General features: G+C 39.6%; 1 long non-coding RNA gene across 1 annotated transcript; it reads left to right on the forward strand.

Annotated features, from left to right (window-relative positions):
* Positions 1-1,545: 1,545 nt before the first annotated feature.
* Positions 1,546-9,140, forward strand: LOC115914848. The gene is made up of 3 exons (XR_004061456.1): positions 1,546-1,622; positions 6,976-7,162; positions 8,852-9,140. It is a non-coding gene; the product is annotated as an uncharacterized LOC115914848 (long non-coding RNA).
* The last annotated feature ends 1,568 nt before the right edge of the window (positions 9,141-10,708 follow it).

Genomic DNA, 10,708 nt, shown 5'->3' on the forward strand with positions numbered 1-10,708 from the left:
TTCAGCTTTAATGTCCTGTCCTGTGCTTCCTGAAGATCCATCCCTGGCAGCCCTCCATGGCAGCTGACCACTCCCCTCCCTTTCTTACAGCCTCTTGCACCACATTGCTGTGATGCCAGCGAGATCACAGCCCATCCCAGAACTTTTGTGGCTGCTGTCTGTCCCCTGTAGTGTACAGGAACTTACTGGGGATCACTGTGAACCACGATGAGCCAGCACCAGGCTTTGCACCCTGCCCAGACACACCTGCCCAGCAGCAGGGCAGGTGCAACAGAGGCCAGCCAGCCCCAGAAGGACTTCTTGACTTACACAGCTCCACTGAAGCAGCTGACATTGAGGGGCAGACACTTTCTCAGTGGCTCAAACACCTGCCCCAGCACTTTGGTTATGCTGCCCTGCACTCGGGCAGGTGCGTGAGCCCCGCTGCCCATTGGTGTGCTGTTTTCAGGTGTACCAAGAGCACAGGATTTAGCAAAACCTTGACCTGAGCCCTCAGTGCAGCCCTCATTAGCAGCAGGCTCAGCCCTTGGCTCTGCCTGGTGCATACTAACAACTTGTTTTGATCCTTCCAGGCCATGGGAATTGTCCCCACATGCTGCAAACTCAGCCACCCTCCCGTGGGCTGCCCGGGGCGCTGGGGCAGCACCCAAGGCACCTCGGAGGTCTTGGTGGGTTACAGGTGATCCCATGTACAAGGGGAAAAAAAGGAAACTATCACTTGTTCAGAAGACTGTGCACAGGATTTATGATAAGTAAGATTTTGCTGTTTTTTCCTCTTAGTGTGCAGACCCTTTTTCATAAGTTCCCTGCTGCCTCGGGTAGAGACAGGGTGCCCTTTATGCTGGCAATATGATGCTATGGAGCTGGCAGCCTTCCTTTTTCACAGCCCCACACTAAATGCAGGGCAAGTAGGCCGGGGAAAATAAATCTGAAAAGGGAGAAGGTTGTGCTGTTCTAGTTTCCCTTCCCATCTTTTCCTCAGTTCTTTTGCCCTGCTATAAATGCAGGTAAAAGCCTCCAGTCACAACGAGCAAAATGAAGACAGCCACGGGCTCCGGCAGTGCGTATCTACTCTAATTTCTCTTTTCTTTCTTCTAGTAATCCAGACAAGACTTGCATGTTTTCTGCTCCATTCTTTGGGTCAAGAACACACTGGTTAATAGCCAATTATTTCATGCCCTAAGGAAATTTTGGCAAAGAAGTTCCTGGGAAGAGTCAACTTGTTTTGGGAAATGAGACTAATATTCAGTAAGTGAGATATTTCCCTTTGCTCTCCTTTGCAATACTGTCCCATCTCAGCACAAGGCTGAATTTATTGCTGTAATAGCTGTGATTCAGACAAAGCATAATCATTTCCCAGAGTTGGTTTTTGGGTTTTTTTTGTTTTTCACAAAAAGTGAAGTTTTAGCCAGGACACTATAGCAAAAATTTCATTTAGGGAAATTCTACTTATTAAAAATTTCCCTTTTAAAATCTGTCCCAAACTACTGGTTGCTTTTTCTTTGAGCACTCTGAAAGGGATAATTCACTTTAAATTCACAGCTTTCCAAATTCTGAAGCCTGCTGAAATTTTCCTGGACTGCCTGAGCCAGAATGTGCAGCTCCAGCTAAGATATCTAGAGGTACATTTTCGCTTGTTTAATTGTTATTGTTTGTATTCTTGTTTAAACACAACTCATGTAGACTCAACCTATGACTAGCAGAATTTAAAAAAATTATTTCCATAGGAAAAACAAGTCTTATTTAAAACTATATTTTCATACGAGTAGGAGAGAGCATGAATAAATTCAATTTGTGTATCAAAGGCTGTTTTACATGTACAAAAATCCAATAGTGAAAAAATAGGCTGAAAGATAATCTGAGGCGAACAGTCTGGAACAGCAACCCAGAACAGATGATCCACAGTCTAAATTACTGCAATTTATTTTTTTAATTTACTTGTGCTACTTTATTATTGTTTATTCATTTGATAGATGGCATTTAATTTCAGTTTGAGAGCTTCAGGATGAGTGTTTGATGCTAATGGTTGGAATTTACTCCTGGGCAGAAAGCCAACGTGCCACAGCCATGTTCCAGTGGTGCCCTCCAAGCTGTGTTTAAGTGGCCTTCTGTTGCCCTTGGGGTATGTTTTACACAGGAAGCTAAAAGCCTAATGCAGGCCTGCAGCTCACTTGCTGGAGCAAGGGAAAGATGGTTTTCCCTCTCTCCTGGTCTCTGCAGCAAGAAAATCAAATTATTGGATTACTGGCCCTTCGATTGCGCTCAGCGCAAATAGTTCAAAATCCCATTGTGCTGGAGACCTTTGAGATGAAATGTAAATGGATAAAGAAAACAAATGTATTAAATTGGTCTAATATGTCAATAGTGTGCTATTACCTGATTAAGTGAAATGGCTAGGACTGTTCTTCTAAACAGCCTGATGTATGTAAGACATCTGCTGCTAGACTGGCCACACAAAAAAAAACCCAACAAACCAGTAAACCAAAAAAAGCTTCCACAGGAGCCTACTAGAGGCATAAATTAATGCAGATTTTCTTTCCTTGCTTATTTTTATTTCTGGAAAAGAAAATCAAAGCAAGCAGATCGATCTTGTGCAGAGTTAAAATTGCAATTACACAGGGATCTATGCAGCACATGAAATATTGGGGCTGATAGAACAGAACCTGACTGCTTTGTTTTACATATACCTCTGTATGCATTGGCTTGAACTTTGAATTTCCTGCTTTCTGCCTTTTCTTTTTACTTGCACATGTGTTTTATGTATTTATTTATGTATTTATTCTTATTTTTACAGTGTATTTTTAAGACATAATATCAGCTAAGACTGGCAGAAGCATCTAATGGATTTTAAACTACCTTATTGTTGTAATTTTTGTGCATATTCACACATAATATCATGATTCAAATGCCACTTCATTGTGCAGAATAAATAGGTCCACAGGAAAGGATAAGTGAAGTAAATTATTGTACTTTTCAAAGTGGAGAAAACTTCTTTAACAACCAAGGATTCAATTCCTCCATTTTATATTAGACTGGTTGGTTTCTCTACAAGTTTCTTGTTAAAATTCTCTCACTATCCTTTTGTATTTATGTGTCCATAGAGCAATAAATAGCTATTGAAACACAGTTGTTATTGTCAGTGTCACTGTCACTGTGTTTGAATTTCTTTCACTCCACAGTTTTGATGAAATCAGGGTAACTCTTGTGTGCAAGTGCCAAATATGTGAGCACGTATTCTAATGACTTGGGTTTCAAATAGAGCCTCCAAAACTGACTAATAAAATGCACATTAAACTAGAGGCTGAGATATATTTTTGTAGCTTGCTGAGATTCTAGCACATACTGGTGTTCATAAGATAATAGATGTGAAATGGATTTGATGCTTATCCACCTGAACATTTCTGAGTTAAAAAAAATAAAAGATTGATAGACAACACCTTCTCTCTTTTACAACTAATAAGCTTCTAGTTCATTAAGTTATTACATGCCATTCCTTGTCTGACAAATAGAATCCATAATTCAGTTTTTCCCAGAGTTGCACATTCTTTAAGTCTACAGACTAAATCACCAGAGCACATTTTGTCAATAAAGCTTCTGTTTGGTGGGGGAAGGAGGGGGCAGTTAAGTAAAGTAATATGAAATGCAATCCATTCTTGGTGTCAGAGGTCATTTATTAGCTTCAATATTGCTTTTATTCTATTTATACATTCACTAAATGATGATTGTTATGGAAAGTCCGTGCTTATTCACTGCATTATATTTAAAATGTTTTACATTTTGTTGCAGGCTCTTACACTTGGGAATCTTTAGCATTATCTTGAGAAGTAAACTGTGCTTTTGCAAGGAATCCTTGACAATGTATTAGTTCAGCTCTGCATTTACTGAGGGATAAAGGCTTTCTTCTGTGAGCAATGGGAAAGCCACAGAGGCAAACAAAAAACCAGCCATGTTCTGCAGCCCTGAACCAAAAGACTTGTCACTTCCTGAGCCAGAACTGCCCAGCACAGATGCAGGCAGCCAGTGACACCTTCAGCATGGAAAGTTATGTGGGACTAATTTGTGTCCTAGACCAAGGTTCCAGCACTGCTCCTCTCACCAGGGCTTGAAGAGGGATTGCTGTGCTCTCTGTTGAGAATAATATATGGTATCTATTTGTAGAAAATACAGCCTGGTGATAAAATGCTTGCCTAGGGAGTGGGATAGAGTGGTCCAGGCTCTTCGCAGCTTGCAGTGATTTAAACCCATTTTTGCTGTCCAGAGAAACAGGCAATCACGACAGGGGGAGAAAAAAGCAGTGTGCCCTGCCCTCCAGCCCTGGCATTTGGGTGGATGCTCTGCCAAGGGTGCCCAAGGCTGTAGCTGATGAGAGCAGTGAGACAGCCCTCCCTAAGGAGGGGGTGAGGCTGAGAGCTGGCAGGGGGAGCAGGGCAAAGCCCTGCAGCACTTTTGGTTCTGTTTTGGTGTAGGGTGGGGTAACCATTGGATTACCTTCCCTGGGGAGGTGCTGCTCTAGCCCTGGAGAGGTTCAGAATTTCTTCCCTTGTCCGCCCCTATTCTGACTAAAGCCTTCCTTTTTCCTTGCAGTGGAAATTATCAGCTGTGAGTGGTTGTCATTTTCAGCAGAGGGAGAAGCAGCCGTTCCCTGCCCCAAAGTGTCTCAGGGGTATATGGTTCAATTTCTGCAGGCATCCAGGAATTAGTGTCACCTTTACAGGTGAATGAAAGTCAGGGTTAGTCTGAGTAAGAAGGGGAATGAAGGAGGGTAGCACTGAGCAGGAATATTCAAGCCTGCACACTGCTGGGAGGAGGTCTAGAGTAGCATTTTAACCAGTCCAGATCTGTCCAAAATGCTTTGACACTGTATTATTGTACTTTAATATGGGCTAGTACTTCTCATTATATTTTTAGTTAACAAATACACAGGTGATTGTTGCAACTGAAGGATAATGGTGTCTTTGGAAAGCACTATTTGAAAATGGAATGTTGTAACATGGTGCTAAGACAACAGCCTAATGGGGTTACTGTTCATGACAATTACTGACTGTGAATTATAAATGAGAGAACAATGGGAAATGTTATTTCAATTGAGTATGTAATAAATGAAGAGAAGCCAAAGTATCTAATTGATCCTTTCCCCAGAGATCACTCAGAGCTGCTCTCATGCTGAAAAATCCATCTTTGAAGAGGATGCAGTTCCCGTGTGTCCACTCTCTGCAGTGGTCCCTGACAGCAGAGCAGAGCAGGCACCTCTAGACCCACACTGGTGCTCACTCTTGGGCTTGAAACCCTGCTCAGGTTATATATCCTGTCTTCCCAAAATGGGAACTATACTGCTGAGGCTGTATAAGTGCCCTGAGCTAACCTCTGTGAGGAAGGCTCACTAGATCATCATGGAAATGAATGAGTCAACAATGCTTTTGCCTTATCAAAGCATTTATAAAATCTGATTTTTCTAGATAGCTAGGAAATGAAATACTCAGTATTCTGATGGAGTTTCCTAACCCACTGTCACTCTTGTCTATGACTGTAGCCTGTGAAATTTAATTAGCCATTTATTACTTTTGTACCTAATATATAAAAAATAGCAATGAGCTGAAAACACTGAAAATATTCACAAGAACCAGAAAAACAGACTGGTAGCTGTGGGTCTTCTGTAACTGCTGATATCTCCTGAGAGGCCCTTACACTGAATTTATCAAAGATTTTGAGCTCTTGCTTTATGTTTAAATAAATAAATAAATAAATAAATCTATTATCTTTAAGCTTTTTGCTTTTTTTATCGGGGAAAATTTTAATGAGAAAATTTAGCTCATCAGTGTTAAGTTTTCTACTAATTAGGTGGAAGTGATTTTTCTTCTGCATGCAGTTTCTGTTATCTGGCACTCCTGAGCTACTGGGTAGCATCCACAAATAGCACTGCCCTGCTTTAGTATTTTCAAAAAACAAAAGAGAAGGTCTAAGAAGTTATTGACTACTGTAGCATTTACATTCTGTGGGAACAAGTAAAATGACATTTAAGAGCTGCATGTTTGCATGTTGTTTCTGCAATTCCAGAACTGGAATAGATATGCTCAGCCTTTCTGCTATACTGTATTCTTTTTCAGCAACAAGACAATTTATGGTTCAAAATAATATATTTGACAGCATAAATGAGTGATCTGGTCACATCCACTCACTTAAGCATGTGGTTTTGCTCATTGTTATAAAAAACCAAACCAAATTTTCATTCCTAGCCAAACCAACACTCATTCCTGGCCCAGTGGCTATTTTTTCATGCTGGTTGTTTTTTATTTTACAGGCCTATAAAGTGCTGCTATGGAAGTCACTTTTTTCCCTACTGAGTGAATAAATTACAAGTCCTGGAGCAGTGCTCAGTGTGCTGTAATTCTTGGCTATAACATCTATGAGATATGTTTAAACTGAATGATCCACTGCTCAGAGGAGTGATGGCTTCTTTTATAGCCCTCTTGTTCTTGCAGACAGTAAACCATTGAAATAGACCATGAAGACAAGGGCAAGCTCACCATATTCTCATCTTTCCTGGAGTTGCATGTACTTCTGTCTGTGCTGTGGGACACCTCACACCTCACACATTCAGGACTAGCTAAGTCTTGGCATTAATAATGTTTTGTGGGTTTTTTTCCTCCAGTCCATATTTTGAATTATAAAACTCTGATAATTTCTCAAAAAGGTTATACTTCTATCTGAAGCAGATACAAGCTTCAAACTTATATGTAACCTACAGGTATAGAAACCACTTTGAAAGATGTTATTGTTCCTTCCAGTAGTTTTTTTCTCCATCTGCACAGAAAATGTTTTTCCACTTCCAGGCAGACTCTTCTGTTCCTATCTCTTATGTACTCAGTCACCTTGTAAATGCAGAGCATTATTGTACAGGAGAAGCTTTTTCACAGACTCCATGACTTTGACAATTACTTATTGTAATTTTTTCATCTCTCCTGTCCTTTTTGACAGATCCTGCAAGACTATTTTATCCATTATGTGACCTTCTTACTTGACATTCCTTTGTCATTGTTCTGAATCCAAGCACAAAGAGCTGAAGAAGGCTGGGATGCAGAGGAGGGGAGAGGCCAGGATTGTCCCCCAGAGCTCCCAAAGCAGGTGTGCCTGGGCAGGTCTGGGCTCTCACACTGCAGCCAAGGTAATTGCATTGCATATCTGTTTAAATGCTAAAGAATAACACACGTGCTCACAGCCTCCTCGTGGGTTAAACTGTCTTTCATTCACAGGAGCAAGGTGACATATAACCCTTTTTTATACTCATGCTGGAAGTTGTGGTTGAAAATCCCCACTCTCAATACCCCCAGCCCCCATTCCAGACTTTACTGGGTTTCTACTAGTGAGTAGCATGGTTTATAATTTTACTGTTTTCTTGTGTTTAAATGTAATGCCTCTCTAGCTACTAATTTTATTTTCCTGTTTAATTTATTCTCCAGATTCTCTGGCCTTCAATCAATGCACTGAGTGATTAAATTATTATCCCAGTAATGAGATGTGACACAATCTATGCCAGTTACCTGTGTGACCTGCTAAGTAGGTTAATTGGCAACCCTGAATAATTATCACCCGCCTCATCTTGCTGACTGAGGGTCTGACAGATAAATGAAACATAAAAATGCTGAAAATGACACACAATTTTTAATTTCAACTTCTGAATTGTTTCAAAGAAACCTTTTACTTAGTAGCTTGTTAATAAAATTGAAAAAATACCTTGTGAACTTACTGGTTTTATTAATATGTAGATGTTTGCTCTTGTGCATTAGCAAAGCTTCCTAGAGGAAAATGAACTCTGTGACAGATGAACAGGTCCCTCAATTCTCCAAATTGCTTATATAAATCAATTGTTGCATCCTCAGAGACTGCTCAAAAGTGAGGAAAATTCAAGAAGTCAAAGTGATATTTGTGGTGACATTACAATAATTATGTTTTAATGGTTTTCTGTGAAATCTTGAGAATTATAAATTCATTTCATTGTTTAATGAAAGCTGTGATCCTTCTACTCCCATTTCTCAGGAAAGAGAGTTAAGAAAAATAAATATGGTACCTGGTGATGCTGACTTGTATTGTGTATCTAATCTTTTCTACTTTGCTCATTTCTGAAAAACCAGGATGCTATTTCTTTCTGTCCTAGAAAATGTAAGATTGGAGCTTAGAGAGGAAAAAGAATGGACTCCTACAGATGAGAAGATGGGTTAAAAATTTAAACTTTTGGTCTCTTCACAAGATAATCAGCTCAAATTAATGGTTCAGAGCCACAGATTTAGTCAGACTACTTAAAAAAATCATTCCTCTGCCCTGGCCAGAAATCTCAGCAAAACTTGGGGTAGAAAGAACAATCAAAGTATTAATTTCTTGTTATCAGCAGTTAATGACTGCAACATAAAGTGTCTTCAGAGAGGCACTGTGGAGAGGGGGAGCTGCTCTGCCCTGTCCTGGGGCACTCCTGTGGCACAGGGGGTGGTCCTGAGCTGGTCCTTTTCCACTGGGACCCTGCAGCCTGCAGGCACAGGCACCACTGATGGAACCACACAAACAAATATTAAAGGCATGATAATTTTGGCCCAGTTACATCAGCTTATCATGTGCCATGTCTCAAAATTTCAGCGTGGTTTTCCATTAAATAAAAGCTTGCAACATCCTGATGTCCCATCCCCTCTGGCTGCTATTGACATTCCTCTTTTTCAGCCTCTGTCTTTGCAAAAATAGGTTTCCATTTCTAAGCTCATTCCATTACAGAAAGCAGAGTGTGCAGTTTGCTGTGCCCAGAATGGATTCTTCAGGTGGATAACCCATCCAAAGCCATTCCATCTTTCAGTTTGTTGTCTTACAGGCTTTCAAGTGGGGTGACACAATTCAAGAGAGGATACTGATGAAATCACACTCAAACCTGAGTCTGAACAAGTCAGCAGAGCTCAGCTTCTGGGAGTGAGTAATGTTAAAACCAAGTATACGCTCAAGTGTTTTGCTGGATCATGGCCATATTGAACTATAATGACCTAAATGGATTTACTCCCCAGACAAATTTACCCTTTGCTTTCCTCCTGCCCACACATACATTTGCACCTCAATCAATCACTTATGTCTCCTTCTATTTCCTGCATCCTACTTTTATGAAAAATTTTATGATTTGTTTAATCTCTTCTAAGCATGGCTTTATTTCCTCTATTGGTTTCCTTGATAATTCATCATCAGGGGTTTTTGCCCCTACCTAAAGGTTTTCAATTTTAGTGTAGAAATTTAATAAAAACAATTTTTTAAGGCTTGTTAAAGTAGCTGTACTGTCTCTTTGTGCTCTTTTATCTAAACCCCTTCCTCCCCATATAAAGACAAAGGTGTTGAAGATGCACATCAGGTAAACTACTGCCTACAAATGGCAAAAGTAACATCTTGAAACTCTCTTTCTGTGGATCTTTTTTTCTGACATGTGGTCTTTATATCTAAAATTATAGACATTTAGATGTCAGGTAGCAAGAGAGAAAAAAAATAAAATAGAAGAGATTTGTAGCAAAATATCAAAGAACTGATGCATTGGTGGTAGTTATAAGGTGTTTTATTTCTCAAGAAGTGCCCAACTTTATAAAGTTTTTATCATACCTGATAGAAAATTAAGGACTGCTGATATTTTGCAATTCATTACCCATTGCTTGTTGATTACATAATTGTTATTGAATGAAGGAGCACTGTGAGGTCCTGTGAGAAGCTAAGCTGACATGACTTCTGTCATTCCTTTTTGTTACGATAGTCAATAGCTTAGTTGTAAGGAACAGAATTGCTCTTTGTGACTGTGTTAGACATTCTTCTGGGAGAGCTAGCTAAAATTTGAGAGCAGAAAAGCATTTCTGGAAAAAAAGAAACAAAAAAAAAACCAACATGCCAGACAAATCAATAAGTGGATGGAGCCGAGTCTGAGACTTTGGGGTTGGGTTAGAACCTAAATCAAGACACTATTGACTCTGCAAAGCCTGTATCTTTAGGGGTGCCTATATCAAAATCAATATTGCTTTCCTGCTTTATTTGATAACTTTTATGCCTTTGTGCAAGCAAATCCATTTTACAGTTGTATTTCTTTTCTTGAGCTAAAGTCTTCTCTTTGGTATGTGTGACCTGTGTACTATGGCTCTGTAAATTAACAAAAGGTGGATTGTGTGTGATATCTGTCACCAGTGTTCTCCAAGGATGACATTTACAAAGGAAATGAAATATCTGTAAATTCTTTGCTGCATAATTTATGCACAACTCCTAAATATGAGTTCTCTACAAGCTGTTCACCATTACCTCAGGAATAACTATTTTATTTTCTGGAAAAAGGATATAAGCATACATTGATCATCAGAATGTGAGACATAAACAGCAGGCCTTAATGATTTAATGCTTTTCATTTATGCAGTTTCCCATCCAAGATTTTCATATTGTATCCAATGTATCCAATATCACATAATTTAAATGCATCCCAGCTTTGTGAAAGGTAGATTTTGTAGTCCTGTTTTGCAGATAAAGCTGCAAGGACAATTGAAATTTTACCTGTCTATGCTTTACGTTAGACAAGAATCCTGTGCTTGTGCTCTTGGCTGAAGTGTTTGGACTGGTCCTGACTGTTCAGTAAGCTCAGCTGGGCTTAATGTTTTAAGAAAAGTTATATTGTTCATGAATTATTTGTGATCTTGAATGATTGTTCTGGACTATTGTT

This window comes from Camarhynchus parvulus, chromosome 4A (assembly GCF_901933205.1).
Source record: "Camarhynchus parvulus chromosome 4A, STF_HiC, whole genome shotgun sequence".
In the NCBI taxonomy this organism is placed as follows: domain Eukaryota; kingdom Metazoa; phylum Chordata; class Aves; order Passeriformes; family Thraupidae; genus Camarhynchus; species Camarhynchus parvulus.